The 19,306-nt window shown below is 42.5% G+C and overlaps 1 protein-coding gene across 6 annotated transcripts in view; it reads right to left on the minus strand.

Annotated features, from left to right (window-relative positions):
* Positions 1-7,851, minus strand: part of ZDHHC21 (zDHHC palmitoyltransferase 21) — a 93,055-nt gene extending 85,204 nt beyond the window's left edge. For 5 of the 6 annotated variants that reach the window (XM_086685321.1, XM_086685319.1, XM_086685322.1 and 2 more), the window contains exons 1-2: positions 7,717-7,851; positions 93-224 (exon numbers count right to left, since the gene is read on the minus strand). The gene's annotated coding sequence lies outside the window, so the exon portion shown is untranslated. Of the gene's footprint in view, positions 1-92; positions 225-6,558; positions 6,649-7,716 lie in introns of all 6 variants that reach the window. The other variant, XM_086685317.1, reaches the window with a different exon arrangement.
* Positions 7,852-19,306: the final 11,455 nt, after the last annotated feature.

The following is a 19,306-nucleotide window of genomic DNA, read 5'->3' on the forward strand; positions in this document are numbered from 1 at the left end:
ATTATTTAATGTATCTAAACATAAGACTTTAAGGATACTAAGACACATAATACAGAAACATATTCCCCGCATAAAATTAAATGTAGACTTACCAATTGGAAATTCACCAAGATGTGTTGTAATTTTTCTGGTACTTGCATTTAGAGGTTTTATCTTGATTCATTCTTTTTTTAATTACATCCCAACAAATGGATCTCTCCTCAATAACCGTTCTCCATGAGAATCTATTAATGATTTAACAAATAATGATCTCTCACAAAAGATAAAAATTATAAGCCACTAAAATATTCTGACTGTGAAAATGTCAATTACAAAGGTTTTAAAGTCAGAAATAAGAGAACTCCATTTCACCTGACTTTGTTTTCATTTCCCACCCCATCTCCCCCAAAATCTGCACTTGATTTCCATCATACATGAAAGTTCTCTCTTTTGAAACCACCCAGTTCCCATAAAATCAAATTAGTATCCTGTGTCCAACATTTGGGCTTCATCAAACTCTTGACCACAAAGCACAAAATGACAACAGATTCTGAGATCACTCATGAGACAAGATGCAATGTAATGTCTATCAAGATGTGAGGCTAGAACTATCCAATTGCAACTGATTAACATAAAATGAAGAGTTTAAAATAGAAGCAAGTTTTAGTTTAAAATGCTGTAAGGAAAAGTGATCCTCCTATAATGAACCGTTAAGAGAATCAACCGTAAAAGTTAGCTTCTATAGTTCGAGCTTAAATAATAATACCGTAGAGAGTTCTAGATAATATACATCTACCAATTCAGTATTTCACTAATTCAATTAACCTCTATTGACTGTACATTATGCCTCTGCACTGGATACAGATAAAAAAGAGATGGGCCCCATCCTCAATGGAGACAGACTAGTAAACAGACAAGATCGATACCATGTAAGACAACATAAGATAGGGGGCAAGAGGGCAAGAATGCATCTCATAGAAGATGGGTATTGGCTCATGGAACTTTTTTCAGTTATGTGAGTATTTATGTGCATACAAGGTGGCAATACAGAATGCATTTCTCATGGTAAGTTGCCATCAGGAAAAGGTTTCTGGAGAGAGTAAACCTGTGAGTTAGCGCGTCAAAGAACGGAGGCTCTTCTGACCACGGGAGCAAAAGAAGCAAAAGTACAAAAGCAGGCAGAGAAAACCCTAGTAAAGTGAAATGCCTGGTCATTGCACATGGAAGAATGACGTAAAACATGTTTAACCTTCGGAGCACACTCAACTCCAAGAAATATACTTCATTACAACATCAGTACACACAGAAATATAAATGTTTGCCACTCTGATTATATGAAATACATGACTGAAAAAGTCTATTTAATATACGTGATGTACTCCGCTACTGTTCTTCTATTTTACTCTAGTTCATTTTAAATACATACATAATTCTAGTCACAGCCCACTCAAGTGATTTCATGACCCACAAGAAACGAGTGATCCCAGTGAAAAACACTGTTAAACTATGCCAATGAGTCTGGACTTTGCGCTTGGCAGAGTGGGAAATCACTGTAGGATTTCAGGGGGAAGAATACCATGATGAAGTCTGCACCTTGAAAAGAATAGCCATGCTATGAAGAATGGACTTGGGCGGATGGATAGTGCTCCAAAACTGACTATATAAAATAAGCTACTGGTCACCCAGGTGAGAAATGAGGGTACATGATAAGGCCACAACAGCAGTGACTTAGAAGGGGGGTGCGGAGAGGAGGGGGTGAAGAAGGAACACTTAAGACAGGAGGCATGTGGAAAGGGGCAGATTAAGAATTTAATGAGTAAAACTAGGGCACCTGGGTGGCTCAGTCGGCTAAGCAGCCAACTCTTGATCTTGGCTCAGGTCCTGATCCCATGATTCGTGAGATCGAGCCCCGCGTCAGGCTCTGTGCTGACAGAGCAGAGACTGCTTGAGATTCTCTCTCTCCCTCTGTGCCCCTCCCCTGCTCGCATGTTCTCTCCCTCTCTCTCAAAATAAATAAATAAACTTTAAAAAATTTAATAAGTAAAACTGATAGAACTTGGTGATCAATTGGAATCAAAGGGCAGGTTGTAGGATGGCTCCCAAGTTTTCCGCTTAGGGACTATGTAAAGGGTGGTACCATTCTCCAAGACAGGAAATAAACAAGTTACAAGTTTGTTAAGCATACTGCTTACCAAAGCAAAAGGAAACTGTTACATACTGAGGATGTGAAAAATACACCAAAATCATTATCATTTCCATTCCCTGTATAGATTTTTGTAACTGTATTTTCTCCCAGCATCAATTACTCTGTGGTCCATGATTGTCAGATTGTCAAATATAATTTGTTTCTACTCTAACTTTCTGAACTAAGCTAAGAATGGTTTCCTTGCCTGCACCTTTGATTTTTAGAGACAAAATATGGAATGACAAAGTAGGGGAGCTGCTACTCTAAGAGCAAATGAACGTATTCATCTTCCTCTAGAAAAAAATCTCACACAGAATTAAATGTGGTACAACAAAATATTCTGAAACATGGCCTAAGTCAACAATGCTGCTATGGCTCAGATTCCAGGGTGGCTTCCTAATGTTTCAGCAAAACAGTACTTCCTGTCAGTATTATTAGGTAATAGCACAAGTCAACCGTCTATGAGTCAAACCGCAGTCATTCACTGGCTTAGACTCCAGGACACCTCCTACATGTACAGTTATTACAGCCACCCTGCAGCCAGAGATAGCATCCAAATGGGATAAACATTTTATCTAATTCAACAGTCTCACTGACATCACGGAATCAAATCTCACCTAAGAGGGACAGAAACAATGCTAGGCTTAAAACTTCAGGTAATTTTGGGATAACAAAGAACGTACCAAAGTTTCATAACTATAAAGGGTCCTTAAATATTTTTAACATTGCTATTTCTAAAAGAATACAATAAAACTTCCCACAGAAAGTTCCCAAGAGAGATGGTTAATATGTGAAAATATAAAATTTAAACTTATAATTGCTTTTTTTAATTTTTATTTAAAAATATTTTTTAATGTCTATGTATTTTTGAGAGAGACAGAGGCAGAGTGCAAGCAGGGGAGGTACAGAGAGGAGACACGGCATCTGAAGCAGGCTCCAGGCTCTGAGCTGTCAGCACAGAGCCCGATGCGGGGCTTGAATCCACCAACCGTGAGATCATGACCTGAGTCGAGGTTAGACGCTTAATGGACTGAGCCACCCTGGCACCCCTAAACTTATAACTGCTTCTGAAAATAAAGTTACAACTATATACTTTTAAACATATTTATACAGACATTTAACTTCTGATGTTATCTACTCTGAAAATTGGCCACATTAAATAATTCTACCTAAACTATCAGGCTATAGCTGTCTCTAACAATTAGCCAACAATGTAATTCAATTTTTTAAATACACATAGGTATTCAGTTTATTTCAACAGCGTAGGAAATTGACCCTGTGGGGATACGAAAAAGAGAGCCACGTTCAAATTCTGACACAGCTTATTAGCTCTCCAGGCTGCAGTTTCTTCTCAAGCTTCAGTTTAGCCATCTGTAAAATGGTGATAAAAATAACTCCTGGAATTGTCATCACGCTTAAATGAGAAACTGCCTGACAAATGATAAGGAACTCTCAAAATAGTAACTTGAAAGGGGAGTGGGGATAGGAGAGGAAGAGAGACAAAAGAAGTTTTACTTCTAGTCTTGTAACCTCCAGATGTTTCTGGGTCCCCATTTTTAAAAATCGAGTCGTGATACAACTTAACCACGCCCCAGCTCTACTTCCTCTAAAGCTAACATCTGAGAACACTTGTCAAAGATGAGCAATCTCAGGAGACCCAGCCACTCAGCTGGTATGTACTAGAAGCATAGAGAGAAGTTTTCTTTCCACATGTTGGCATGAGGTCTCCTCAAGCAGAAAACCGAAAACAGAGATCTGATCTCAAACAGAGAGACTGAACTAAAACCTGTAAACCCAATCTCTTTGGGCTGGTAAGTTAAGGACGGAAACATGGGAGCAAATCAGGACCCAATTTCAGAAATTAGTGAAGAATGAGTTAGTGAAGTCGGGAACTTAGACTCAACGCTGAGTTCTCCAAGAAGACTCTGTGAAAATGTGGTGGGCAGAGGTGTCAAAGCAGAACACCCTTGCGCCATCAATGGTCTCACGAACCCGCTTCTAGAACAGGTCTTCAAATCACTCCATTCTAGGCAAAACTGAACATGAGCCATTACTCCTCTGTGTACCTGCTTCATGAGTGAGAAATAAAGGTAAGTTAATATCTCTATTAAAAATATTGCACTACAGGGACACACTTCATCAGAATCTCCTAACAGAAAGTACAAATAGCTCGGAAGGTGTGGACGATACGAATTAAAGAGACCAAATGTTGCTTCAGTCAGTACAAAATGTCGGCATGGGACTCTTCATGTAGGAAGGCAGGGATGCGGGAAAGGGCCAGGAAAGACAAGAAAAGAATTGGGAGTTGAATGCAGAGCAGGGACGGAAGACAACAGATAAGCTTTGGCTTCAAACATGGCACAAGGAAACCCTTCGGATACAGTAAAAGCCAGAAATGAACCTGGCAAGTTCTTCCAAGGGGGAAGGGAAACTAGCGACTTACCCCTAGCACCCACTACACCAAGATAGGTTGAAAAAAGAAAAAAACAAAAAACCCTAAATCAGAGGTCTTTCACACCAAGTTTACCAAAGCAGGCTCAGTTTAAGAATAACACTAAAAGACCAAGTGCCTGGGTGGCTCAGTTCGTTAAGTGTCCAACTTTGGCTCAGGTCGTGATCTCACAGTTTGTGAGTTCAAGCCCCACATCAGGTTCCTCACTGCTGATGGGGAGCCTGCTTGGGATTCTCGCTCTCTCTCCTCTCTCTATGCCCCTCCCCCACTCACGCTTTTTCTCTCTCTCAAAACTAAAAAAAAAAGAAAATAACAACACTAAACGAGAAAAAAAAAAAAAAATCACTCCTGACTTGCTTGAAGCTGAACACCCTGCAGTAGGTTAGGTTTCATTCCGTAATTATGGGATAAAAGGCTTAAAATCAGAAGCCTGGTTGAGATCACACCTAGCGTGTTGAGTTATAACTACAATAAAATTAATCAGTGAGTGGTAAAATACTAATTTTACCTAACCTGCCCTTTTGTGGAAGCAGTAACAGGTAGATGGAGAGAGCAGATATCTGCTCAGGCTCTTAAATGAGGTTAATCTACCCAAGGGAAAAAGCACAAATGGGAGACGTAAAAGGCCAACGACAAACTTTGGAAAAGTCCCATCTTTTTCCTAGGGTACATCAAAAGAGGGAGAGAAGTAAATAAACTACCATCACACTAATGTATTTTGGGGGAGATGACCCCCAGAGAGAGCAGTGCAGCGAGAGTATGCACATCTGTGAATAACTAGGTTCATTCGATTTACCAAAGATGCTGAACCAAAAAAGTCACTATGCCGCCTACAAGAAAAACTGGGGGTTTTCCACCTTTTCTTGTCTTTTACCTGTGTTTTTCACGGATTCAAAACAGCTCAAACATTTTCAACTTTAATAAGAAGCATAAATGCACTAATTATTCTACTGGATGTTAAAATGCCATTTATATTTAGTGCACTCGAAAAATTGAATCTGAGCCCTAATGTTTTACTAAAGCAATATAAAATTCTTTTATGCCTTAATATAAAGTAAAACTGAGCTTAGGGAACAAGTCCCCGGTAATAAAAATGGCTTTTCCTCCGCCTTCCCTGTTATGCCTGTTAATACTGATACGACTATGAAGCATTCTACGCTGAAAAAGGCTGTATTGACTCACACTCCATTTCAATCCCAGAAAAAAGCTCCATGGAGACAATACTAGACTTCTCAATTAGTTTCTTCACTAATACGTGACATTATGTTATCCACGCACTCTTCCACAGGTTCGGAATCAATCCCTATGAATTACAGAAATCGGGCAGTGGGCAAATAAGTAAAAATTTTGTGATTCACTGATTATTGCTTCTTTAGAATCTACCTGTTAAGCCGGTGGTTACATGGATGCATCTTAAAATGCATTTATTTTATTAAATAAAATACCCCAGAGATAGGCAGTGTGACAGTTACCATCATTTAAAATACGCTCTGTTTCGTTTATTCCAATTATAGCTTCTAAATTATGTTACATTTAACAGAAGGGACCTGATATAATCCCATTGTTTTACATCCCCAATGAGGAATTCTAGAACTAGGCCACGTACTATTCCAAAAGTATGGAAATATATATTTAGTTATATTTTGATATAATTTTACCAATACTTCTTCAGGTATATGCTTAAAATGTGCTTTTAACATGCATGTTAAAGGGTTTTAAATTAATTACAAACGTAGCATATGCCAAGTAGTATGGGAAAGCAAAAATAAGCCTTAAAGAATTTAGCCTAACTCCTTAGTTGTATAGCTGAGAAAACAGCATGGGTCACTGGCCTATCCATGACCCCAGAGCTAGATTGTGCCAAGCAATGGGACTAGAATGTCGTTTTTCTTTCCACTACACTAAATCTCATTTAGTTCTTTCCTTCCCATTGATTTCTCACCTCATCTCTTCTTCAAAAATCTTTTTGGCCATTAAGAGGTTGCACAACTAAAGCAAAATAAAACACCGCTCTGGACTTCATCCGTAAAATCTGAAGAAATGGAAGGATTTAACAAGACATTACACAAAAAAGCCAGGGACAGCACATACCAGGCGGTCATCAAATGATGACTATTATTATTCGTTGTTATTATTATTATTATTACTACCACAAGGAAGGTAGTGAATTCTTTTTAAAGGTTACATATTAGCATCCTAGGCTGAGGATCCATTTGACACAACTTGTGCTTAATTATCCTCAGTCGTCTTTCAGGCTGTAACTTTACACTATGATTTATGACCCACCCACAATGACCTTGATTCCCCGCCCCCCCCCTTGTACTTTTATGGACTGCTATGCTGCAATATTTTCGAGTAATAACCGGTCAGGTTCTCTCAGCCCTAGAGATACAGACATCCTCCACTGGCTGACTCACAAGGGATTTTAAGATGTGACCCAAATATAGCTTGAGAAACCACAACTTTAAATGGACTCCCCACTTAAAATCCAGCGACCTATTTATTATAGCGAATGGTAACAAGCGCAAACTGCTGCCATCCGTGAGCCATTTTCTCAAAATCACTCTTGGATCCGGGGGAGGGAGGCAGAAGGTCAATAAAGGAGCAAACTATTTCTGCTCCTGCTAGTCCTCTGCAGCCCCACACCAGGGATCTGGAAATGAATGAAAGGCTGTGGTAGCATAAATAAACCCGGGATCCCTGCGCAGGTCCCTGGGCGGGGGTGCAGAGAGGGAAAACTGTAGTTTCCAGGCGATAAACTCGGGACACACATTTAACAAATTAAAAAAAAAAAAAAAAAATACTACCCCAAATCACCTCGACCGGAGCAGGAACCCACCCCCACCCCTGCCACCAGTTCTGGGAGGGGAAGCTGGCGGGCGGCTGCGGCTCTGCTGCAGCTGCTGAGAGACCCGCCGGGCCCGCGGCGAGCCGGGTTCGGGGCGGGGGGCAGGTGCGGGGAGGGGCTGGACGCGGGGCGGGAGCGCGGCCAGGTGAGGGCGGCGGGCGCCGGGCAGCGGCGGCCGGGGCCCTGCGGGGCGAAGGCGGGGGGCGTGGGGGGGGGGGCAGCCGCGTCGGCCCCGCGCCTGCACACACTCACCGGCGCCGGCGGGCTCGCCTCTCGCCGCCGGTGCTTTCGCGGCCGCCAGCGGCTCTTCCCCCTCCTCCTCCTCCTCCTCCGGCGCCGCCGCCGTCTCCCAGGCCGGACCGCGCTCCCCTTCCGCTTCCGGGAGCCGGAGCGCCGGGGCCGGCGGGGTGGGTGTGCGCCCGCCCGCGCGCCGGAGCCACCGGCTGCCGCCGTCGCGGTCTCCGCGCCGCTCCCGGGAGCCGCGATGGGAGCCGCCGAGGGCCGAAAGAGCAGAAATCGCGCCTTGGCCGGGAGGAGGCGCGCCGCGGACCCTAGGCCGCTTGCCCCGCGGGACCGCCGTCACCGGAACACTCGTACCTGACGCACCTCGCCGCCTCCCCCTCCCCCGGTGCCACCTTCCCAGCTGTGCCCTGGCCGTCCTTCTCTTTGTCCCCACACCCTCTCCGTCCCCCCTATGTGGGGAACTGCAGAGAGGCCTCCCTTTAAGGATTGCAACTATCCTCATTCCTTCAGGGATAATGGTCAACAGGCCTCTCTTCCCCCAACGCGCTCTGGATGTCCCCTGGTACCTTGTTTCAAAGCGCGGCCCGGCCCGCAGCACCTGCATCCTCTGGGAACCTGTTAGAAATGCACAACCTCAGATCTGCTGACTCAGTATCTGCATTTTAACAAGATCTCCAGGTGATCCTACACCTGGAATTGCCCCAGCCAACTAAGAGGTTTCCTATTCCTGTGGGCGACCTCAGTCCACACCCAAACAAGCTTTTCGCCGTATGTAAGGAGACATTCAAAAGTTGCCTGATTTCCCATCCCTGCAACCTAGGAAAAATAAGTCGACTCAACATTGTAAATAATCCACCTCCCGGTCTAAGTTAGTATCTTACCGAACATCAGAGATACACTAGAACCTCCCCTCTCTTCCCACACCTAAGCTAAACAGTACTTGGAATACAGTACTGCAATGCCTGCGGTAATGTAGAGAGCCAAGCCTTTGTGTCTGCATGCCACAGGAAGAGACAATGTATGGATAGAAGAATATTACTTGATGCATCAAATCCGAACTTCTTTACAGGATGGTATTGAAAGCCCTTCACAAGCTTACCCCTCCAGTCCTAGCTCAAACTAACTTGGTTCATTTACCCTTCCTAGGATGCCCTTCATCCTTCTCTCTGATGACCTTGATCTAGATTTGGGAGTCAGTTCAAATCCTGCCAGCCCAGAGTCCCCTCCCACCAGGGCACTTCGATCACACACACACTGAATCTTGCTTTGGACCCTTGTGTTACCTTCTATCGCTAGGGGTTTGAAACAGGTGACCTTGCATTGCTAGGTATTTTTAAACATGTTCTGTTCTGGTTTGCGAATTGATTACAAACACCTTAGGACCTTCAAGACCTAGATCAGTTGTTATCAAAGTCCTCACCGGCACCATCACCAGAATGCGAGAGATCCGCATTCTCCAGCTCCATCCCAGATCTATTGTATTAGGAACTTTAGCAGGCGTGAAGCCTAGCAATCTGGTTTCATGAGACTTCCAGGTGATTCTAATGCACCCTCCAGTTTTAGAACTACTGCCCTGGAATAGTGTCTTCTACCCTCAAAGGAACTCAGTGGTAGGGATTGATTTGACTATATGCAAGTTTTATTGCCTTTCAGATTAAGAAACCGGCTCTTCCATTTAGGCATAGCAAGGTTGGAAGGCTGTGACGATTGCTCTTGAAAGAATTGTCTTTGATTTTCATAATGCATTTTATGTAGTAGGATTTTTGTGACTTGGTTTGTTTGAAAAGAAATAATACAAATAACTAGTCACTTCAGGAGAAGGGGAAACATGTGGTTTTACTTCCACAGTTCAAATACATGAATTGCATATTATTTTGCTCTCTTTTAGTATTCTGTTGTGAGAGGAATAATATGCGACAAATGATTTCAACAAGTGCCAAAATGAGAATTAGTTGACCAGCACGCAAATGCATGTGACAATTTTAAGTGTATGTATTTTTTGTGCCTTTTTTTTTTTTTCACGTGTTAGCCTGTCTCTTATCAGCCAAATCAATTCCACGGAGGATTTTCTAAGAAAGACATGGAAAGAGAGGGCACCTGGCTGGCTCAGTCGGTTAAGCATCTGACTTCGGCACAGATCATGATCTCACAGTTCGAGAGCTTGAGCTCTGCATCAGGTGAGCTCGAGCCCTGCTTCTCTCTTTCTCTCTCTCTCCCATTTCTGCCCTTTCCTGGGATTCTCTCTCCCTGTGTCTCTGCCCCTTGCTCACTTGCACGAAAGAAAGAAAGAAAGAAAGAAAGAAAGAAAGAAAGAAAGAAAGAAAGAAAGAAAGAAAGAACAGGAAGGAGGAAAGAAAGGAAGGAAGGAAGAAAAAGAAAGAAAGACATGGAAGGAAGAGAAGTGGCAGGAAAAGCATTCTCAAAATCATGAGGCTTCTTAGCATGGGCGCTTAAGAAGTATAATCAAGGGCCGATCTATCCCTTATGCTGAAGGTCACCTCATAAACATGACTGTGTCATATTGCAACCCACATACTTGACTCCTGTGTTATAATGAGATGGTAAGGGAGATATGGCATCATGTAATCTTTTTGAGGAGATTTTCTATTTCCTGTAAGGATGGGGATAAGATATATGTCCTACACCGTATTCTCCCTCCAGAATTGTAGTCTATTTCATCCTTCCTATGACTCATTGGAACATGATTATTAATCAGACTAATATTCATCTGGGAATTGAAAAACGAGACAGGAACAAGCAGCGTTACTGCCAACTTAGCTTCTCAACAAAGGCACAGTCAGGGCATTTATGTGGATAAACTCAGCCAACTCCTGGCTTCTGTGCCGTGACTGGGGAGGACTGGATTTGACTGCAATTTCCAAAAGTCAGTGCAAGCGCAGTCCAGAGTTTAATCAACACTGGCTAATAGCCCTTGGCAGCTTTGGGTGGATGGCGTTCTCCACCTGCCCAGCTGGGTACCATGCCCTAAGCACCCACATTTGATGCACATTCATGATTTCTTGGTTGCTTATAGTCATCTCCCCCATCTGTTTGAGTGGCACGGTGCCCATTCCAGAATAGTCTAATATTCGAATAGTTGTTCTTCACCTCTTTTGGGTTACACATCCCTTTGAGCATCTAATGAAAGCCATGGACCCTCTTCCCAACAGAGTGCATGCCCACACACACACACACACACGTAATCATAGAAACATGTACATATATATTTATAAATAAAGTTCCAGAAGCTGTCCCACCTTCCCATACCTCCAGTGAAGTCACGAAAACCAAGTTAAGAATTTGCTGTAGGATACAGAGTAGGTAAAATAAACCTACTTTTTTTTCAAGTATCAAAGATAACTCTAAAAACCATCACGTGCTTAGGAGATAGAACAAAAGCAATGCCAAGCAGAGTTACAAGCAAAGTGCTATGGGAATGCTAAAGAAGCAGCTGGTAGTGTCTACACGTCCCAAAGTGGCTTAGGAGTGGCTTCTTGGAGAAAGGTTCTTATATCAACCAAATAAGAATAGGATTTCGACCAGGACAAAGGATCCCTCCGTTGAAAGGGAAAGTGTATGCAAAGGCGCGGAGATGCGAAAGTACAGTGATCCACCTGGTGTGGCTCAAACGTAAAATGCATGGAAAGATAGAGAAGAGAATGGAAAGGTAGAACAGAGTCAAATCATGGTGAGCTTCAAATTCCATGCTGTTTCCAACGAGAAGCCAATAAGCTTTTGGAGTAAGATAACCTGGACAGACTTTATTCGTGAGTGCCGTGGCATCATCAAAATGCAGAATGGTAGAACATTCGAAAAAGTTCTACACGTCCCAAACTGGAACCTATTAGCGAAGCCACATGGCTTCATCTCAACTTTTTAGGGTCACTTGGTGTTCGTGCTAGAGGTTTCTGTTACGTTAAATCAAGATGAACTCGAAATTCTTACGGTTGGTTAAGTGCCAGTGTGAAAACATATCCTGGTGAAGGTTCAGTGAATTTAGAATCCAGGACGCTGCAAGAGTTAAAATGTATTTGGAATTAAAAGAATGAAAATCAACTTGGCCTGACAAGAGAGAAGAAGCCCAGCCACTAATTAAGCTGGGAGGAGAGACACAGGTAAAGCCAGCTGCAAAGTTAATAACAAACACCGTTTCTGCCAAGGTCATGCGGTGGATGCAAATTACTATAATGATCCCCTCTTTGGGTGATTACTGACCGGTAATGCCCCAGACCACTTGCTATTTTCGTCTATTATTAGAGACACCCAATTTCTTGGCCACCTTCACCTCATGACAGCACCCAATTCCTAACGAATTCCCTCTTTTCCTAATCCCACCTCAAAACAAAAACCAATCTCAAACTGATCCCTGCTTCCCTTAGACCATCTTCAAAATCCTCCAGTGAAAACCCACTGACACTGAGCTCGCCCCTCCTACTTGTCTAATGGCACTTCTTTGAAGGGCCCTCCCTCCTGGAAAGGCAAGAAATCTGATTTTTGTCAGGCTACGGGCTTGTCCCTGGCAGTCTTGAGCTGATTCAGTTTCAGATTCAGATTCAACCCATTTGATAATGAAAGCTGTCCATTGTCAGAGCTCAAAAGTCAGGGCTCTTCAGGAAAGAGGTCTCCTTTTCTGTGTCAATGGCAGTCAAATAGCTGCCATTGTCAGCAACGAGACTCAGCAGTTTCACACGTGGATTCTTCCAACACGAGGGGAAGTGGTGCTTTGAGTGGGTCACCCTGATCCCTCATCTTTCAGAGAAACGTGGACTGAGGTAGAAAGCAGAAGAAGAATGTGCTTTTAAAATCCATTTTTGTGAGTAGTGTGTTTTTTTAGAAAACAGCTAAGGTAACTGGGCTTAACAGAGATCCAAGAGAGAAGTAAAACGGGTCTAGAAAGGTGATGAGAAGTTCTGCCCTAGTTCAACGTAAAGAGCATATTAAAAATAGGGTCATTTTGGGGCGCCTGGGTGGCGCAGTCGGTTAAGCGTCCGACTTCAGCCAGGTCACGATCTCGCGGTCCGTGAGTTCGAGCCCCGCGTCAGGCTCTGGGCTAATGGCTCGGAGACTGGAGCCTGTTTCCGATTCTGTGTCTCCCTCTCTCTCTGCCCCTCCCCCATTCATGCTCTGTCTCTCTCTGTCCCAAAAATAAATAAAAAACGTTGGAAAAAAAAAAATTAAAAATAGGGTCATTTTGATGATGCTGACCTCATTGCATGAAGATGAGAGATTGAGATTTTCATTGAGAGATTTTATTATTATAAAGACAAGAGCAAAAGAGATGGGTGGAGGGGGGCAGAAAACTGGGTTTGTCTCCAAGACATAAAAAGAGAGAAGAAGAAGACAAGTTAGAATTCAGAGTTTAGGGGCGCCTGGTTGGTTCAGTCAAAAGAACATGTGACTCTTGATCCCAAGGTCATGAGTTCGAGCCCCACATCGGGTGTAGAGATTACTAAATAAACACAATGAAAAAAATGAAAAAAATGAAAAGGATTTAGAGCTTAAATAAAGTGTGGGGCCGGGGTGCCAGTAAAATCAAGAGTCTAAATAGGAGATTTCTCTTTGGTAGGAGAAGAAATAGTTACTTAATTCTCAAAGTCAGAAACGGAAGAAGAGCCAGAGGGGGAGCAAGTAGGATATTTTGCAGCATTTTTTAAATTTTATTTATTTTGAAAAAGAGAGAGAGAGAGAATCCCAAGCAAGCTCTAAGCTGACAGCACATGGCTTGAACTCACAAACCGTGAGATCATGACCTGAGCTGAAATCAAGAGTCGGATGCTTAACCAACTGAGCCACCCAGGCACCCCACAAAAGGGATATTTTGAAGGGGAGAGAAGGGAAACTGGGAAGCAAAATTCAGCGGCCTCCAGCTTCAAGAGGTGCTGAGCTCTCAGAAAGGGAAAGGACAGAGGGGCATGTTCAGCACCAGGAAAGGAGACGAAGACTCTGAAAGAGACAGTGCACATGGCTCATGTGGTGGTAACGTTGACCAGGGAAATAAAATAACCTGAATCCTTCTCGAAAAACCCAGGTGCCAGAGGTAATAAAAATAGCACTTTCTGCTATATCTTAGGGCTCTAAAATACTATGGAGAATTAACTTGAGTTGGTTTCTGAATATGCTAACTCAACAGATCTGCTTTGGGTTCATGGTGTCTCCATGCAGTAGATTAAAAAAAAAAGGAGGCCACTTGACATTTCATCCTTTGACACCCTGTGGTGCCACAGCAGGAAGCCTCCTCAGGCTTAGCTGGTAAAAATGAGGTTGGCAACACTAAATAAAGATGCCTGAGAAAATTCCAGAGGCTCAGAGGGTCATGATGAAGAACAGCATGGGGGAAGCAAACACATAACTGAGGAATTCACTGGAAGCAATGATGAAAAATTGACCAGCTACTTAGAATGCACTAGCCACCTCTTGAGTTTATTAAATACCTGTGCTGCTTTGCATAACGATGCCCACCAAACTCAAAGATGCACACACACACACACACACACACTTAATTTCTCTTGATATCTTTGTTTCTTTGCTCCCTTTTTTAAAAAAAAAGTAAATTTTTTAAAAATATTGATTTTTGAGGCAGAGCATGTGTGAGCTGGGGAGGGGCAGAGATGGAGACAGAGGATCTGAAGCAGGCTCCGTGCTGTCAGTGCAGAGCCCGGTGTGGGGCTCGAACTCAGGAACCCTGAGATCATGACCTGAGCTGAAGTCGGACTGAGCTACCCAGGTGCCCAGTCAAGGAGTAACTTTCACTGTAACCCTAACAAGGAAAAATGTCACTCCCAAGCTCATACTTGGGATCCAGGCCTGGATCTGTGAAAGCCAGCCTTCTGAGAGACTCTTTTCTAAAGCAATCTGATCACGTTTGTGCTGTCATTCATTGCCACAGGAATCACCAACCGTCATCATGAAGTCTTTTACAGGCACCGTGTAAATATTCAAAGATCATGTTAAACTGACACCGTGTGCTGCCGCAGCTGATGCTGTTTCATGGAGACAGCGTTGGAAAGCACGGAAAAGTATCACACTACAACTCCCATGATCCTCTCCCGAAGCAGGATGCAGAGCCACAATTTTAACTCTTTAGTCACAGCAGGGAATCATTCAGCTGATCATTTCCACCGAGGCAAATCTTATCCTCTAAACTAGGTGCGTCATTAATGCTTTAGATGCCTTTTTGTACACTCGCCATGCAACTTTCTATTGTAAAAACGAGAGCAAGAGGAATTTTTCTTTTCTTTTTTTTGCAGTTTCCCAGGGCAGGAAAGAATACTTCAGCTTCCTTCTAGTTAAAATTAGTGTGTGGAGGTTCATTCCCGCAGCTGTATGACCTGTCTGGCTTCTCGTAGACTCTGTGTCTAGTAGAATAAACATCCTGGCAAGATGAGACACTTTTGTCTGCCCTGATTTGTGAACTCTCAGAACTAACTCCAGACCTATTTGCATGTCCCATAAGTCCTGCTTGCTCCCCAAAGGCATCCTCTATTAGCCTACAGTAATGTCTGAAGCTTCCACGTCTATAATTTTGACACAGAGAACTACATCCGGAAGGTGTTTGTTAAAGTACAAACGACTGGGTGATATTTTGAAAACACTTTTAATTTTCTTAGCAGTGATGATATTCTCCTTACTGTGTAGGAATATGCTCATTCTTCTTTTTTTTTTTTTTAATGTTTATTTTGTTTCTGAGAGAGAAAGAGAGAGTGAGAGAAAGGCATGGGGGAGGGGCAGAGAGAGGGAGGGAGACAGAGGATCCCAAGCAGGCTCTGCGCTGACAGCAGAGAACCCAATGCAGGGCTCGAACTCTCGAACCGTGAGATCATGGCCTGAGCCAAAGTCAGACACTTAACCAAGTGAGCCACACAGGTCATAATATCTGCAATTTACTTTCATATGGTTCAACGGTCTAAAACTATGGAGTGAATACACATACACACACATCTGTACAAACTGAAAGGTAAAACAAATAAGACAAAAACATCAACAACTGTTGAGTTAAAGTGGAAGTGATGGAGGTATTCTTGGTACTTTTTCAACGTTTCTGTATTTTTGAACTCCTGAAATTTTTATAACGAAAAAATGTTAAAATGCAGATTTCCGATATTATCTCAAATCCAATGAATCCTACTCCTTAGGTGTGGAACCAAGAAAGCATTGCCTGTGAGCACCAGAAGTAAGCTCTGATATGTAGGAGTTATCGAGTTATAGTGCGAAATGCTAATGAAGGAAGAAGTACAATAGGTATGTGATAAAAAGAGCAATTTATTTGGGGGGAGAAAAACCAACTCAATTAAACACCTCTATTTCCTCTGAGCAACAAATGAGACTTTGTTAACTGGACCAGAGCCATATGACTCATGAGTTGCACAGAAATGAAATTTAAAGAACTTAGAAGAAGGGCTGGGAGAACAGCGTAATGTTCTCCGTCTGGAAGAGATCTGAGCAAATGCACAGACTTCCTGTGACCAGAATTCTTCAGTGACTCCCACCTCGTCATGATCTGGCCTGCTGGCAAAACCACCTGTGTAGCTTTAAAAATATTTATAGCAACAGTGGGGCCCCTGGGTGGCTCAGTCAGTTGAGCATCCGACTCTTGGTTTCGGCTCAGGTCATGATCTCCCGGGTCATGAGTTCCAGCCCCACTCTGGGCTCTGCACTGACAGCGTGAGCCTGCTTGGGATTCTCTCTCTCCCTCTCTCTCTGCCCTCCCCCGCACTCATATTCTGTCTTTCAAAATGAATAAATATACTTTTATATATATAAACTATTGCCTGCTGTCCCCGACCCCTACCACCACCCACTGGAACAGAATTTCTATATTTTAGAAGTTCATAGATCCTTGTAACACACAAGCCAAAGTTAAGCTGAAGCCCAAACTCTCCAGCCAGGTAAATTCTGTCTCAAGTGCAGGAAACTCTCATAGCCATCTTGATACCCTGGGGGGTCAGCAGAGTGCCCTACACTTAATAGGTTCTAAATAGATGTTAGTTGGATGAATACATTGACAGCCTCGATGGATGAATGGACATGAATTAGGAGCTCTGGTCAATTGTAGATCATTTGAATACCCTGAAGTGAAGATGAGAGAGAGAGAGAGAGAGAGAGAGAGAGAGAGAAAGAGAGATCATAGGCAGAAAGGAGGAAAAGTAGACACCAAAGAAAATTCCACCTGTTTTCCAGTTTTCCTTAGAGCTGTGTCTGGGCTTATAAGCTCATTTGCAGACAAGCAGAAGAATGGGGGAAGACAGTCTCTTTGTGTGATATCTACATATTCAGGAACCTCTTCATTTATAGGTTCTCGCTGTGTTCCTATAGTCCTGAAAATCTCCAGAATATTATTCCCTTATATGCAAAGACACTACTAAATCCTGTGGATCCCAGGTCCCCCGAAGAGGGCATCATTTGAGTGTCTTACTTGAGCTGGTGCAAGATGTGAAATCTATCCATTTCAATTTTCACCTATTTCTTGCCTGAGGTTTGGGCAGGATGCAGGGTTCCTTTTAGTAATAGAATTGTGACTTACAAAACAGTGCTTACTCGAAATTCTTGTTCTTTAAATATTGGACGTAAAGGGGTGTGTTTCCCTTAGCTGGTAGACAAGAGGAAGTTGTGATCATTTCTTTGAAAAATATTAACCCGAGTCTCCACCCACAGGTGGATCAGTGGTGATTGTTTCTTTTGGAGGAAAGGAATAGGAACAAAACGAGTCAGGGGGAGGCAGGGACTAAATGACAATCTGAGCTGTCTCCTGGAAATGTGGGTGGATAATTGGGGCCTGGCTTTGGAAAACTAGTATTACAGGAAAGTCCGTGCCATTGCTAAGGTATTATTAGTCACACATGTCACCACTGCAAGCTCCTGAATCTGAGCTTTCTCTGAAGCCAGGTGAGGAGGACCCACTGACGTGTATTTAAGATTCATCCTCTGTTCTTAAGATGGAAACCTGACTTTCCTGAGTTCTAGTTGGATGAGGTTTGTGCACATGCTTCCCACGGTTTCTTGTCCAGCGTTTCTAGAAGCCCTCCGTGCTTTCTTTCCATTCCAATTCGTCATACCCACCGTGAAGGTTTCTGGCTCATGGAACTCTTTGGGAAGCTCACTGGAATTCTGGACCTTCTCCCCTGAAGAATGTCCATGGCTGCAACCTTTCAGGGGGCTCATGAGCCCCTCTGGAGTGACTATTTTAAACCCATAAGAATCCTTCAAAAACTCCCTATTGCCTACCATATATGTTCTTAAAACTTGTTAGCTGTCATTAGAACTCCCCACAGTATCTATACCTACATATTTTTTCAAGAGCAGCTCCCAAAATCTATTCCTCTAGCTAACATGTACTGAGCATTTATCTCACATAAAAGATTAAAATTATACACTTTACTTGTATGTATATGCTCATGTTTATATGTATATGCACTTATACAAATACTAAAATATAAGTATGTAATATATATAAAATAGTTTCTCAACGTATTTAAAATATATTAAAATAATATACTATATTAAACATAGAACATTATATCAGAAACAGAGGGGTAACAAAGATGTAAAGTATACATAACTTGTTATTAGGGAGTTTACAATTTAGAAGTAAGGATAAGTAAATAAATAATTACAACATAAGTTAAAAAGTGGCAAAAGACAGACACTGCTGTCTACTTGAGGGTCATTTTCTCTTTATTCCTTGCTGTCAGAGCAAAGGTTTTATTCCATTGTTTAAATATCCTCAGTGTAACCGATTTTATTCAGCTTGGAAGGGATGCAAAGTGGGAGATAATCCCTTTTGTCTACTATAGACATTGGTGCGTGAGTGATGAAACGTGATGTCTGGAACTGCAGCAGCCATGTTGTGACTGAGAATAGTTTTAGCTTGTGGAGGACACACTAAGAGTGACAAAGAAAAATGGAAGGAATCCACATCCTTGACAGAATGGTAGACTTTCCAACTTGACCGACCAGGAAACTAGCTGCCTTCCATGCTTCTTGTTAGTGAAATACTAAATCCCTTTATAATTTAATACATTCTGAGTTGTATTTTCTGGTACCTGAGTTGAAAGCATCCTCATTGATTAAGTGTCTTAAGACAGGCATGGATAATGGGCTCTGGGAATCAGAAAAGGAATAGACTAGTGGATGAATCAGGAATTTAACTCGGTATGTATGTGTATGTGTATATAGTCTATGCATACATGTATATATGTATATGTGTATATATGTGCATGTGTATATATGTGCATATATAAATACACAAATGTTGTATTTTTGATCTTTGTTACCTTGAGACACCATAGCATAGTAGGAAAGATCTGGGACTTTGGAGTCATTCACCTTCTGCTACTCTTCAGTAGGGCTGCTTTAGGAGAGTTACTTATATGAGCCTCAGCATCTTCATTCACAACATGATACAGTACTCCCTACCTCGCAGAGTTTCATGTGGGTTAAATGAAAGGACATATATGAAGTGGTTGGCCCCGTGTCTGATACATGATATACCTTCAACATATGGCATCTATTGATAATGTTTCTTTTAGGCAGACAAAAAAATATTTATTGAGTACCTACTATGTGCTGGAGACTTTCCTAGGCATTGATTATAATGGTAAAA

The sequence above is a fragment of the Puma concolor genome, chromosome D4, assembly GCF_028749965.1.
Source record: "Puma concolor isolate L17-30 chromosome D4, mPumCon1.1.hap2, whole genome shotgun sequence".
NCBI classification, from domain to species: Eukaryota; Metazoa; Chordata; class Mammalia; order Carnivora; family Felidae; genus Puma; species Puma concolor.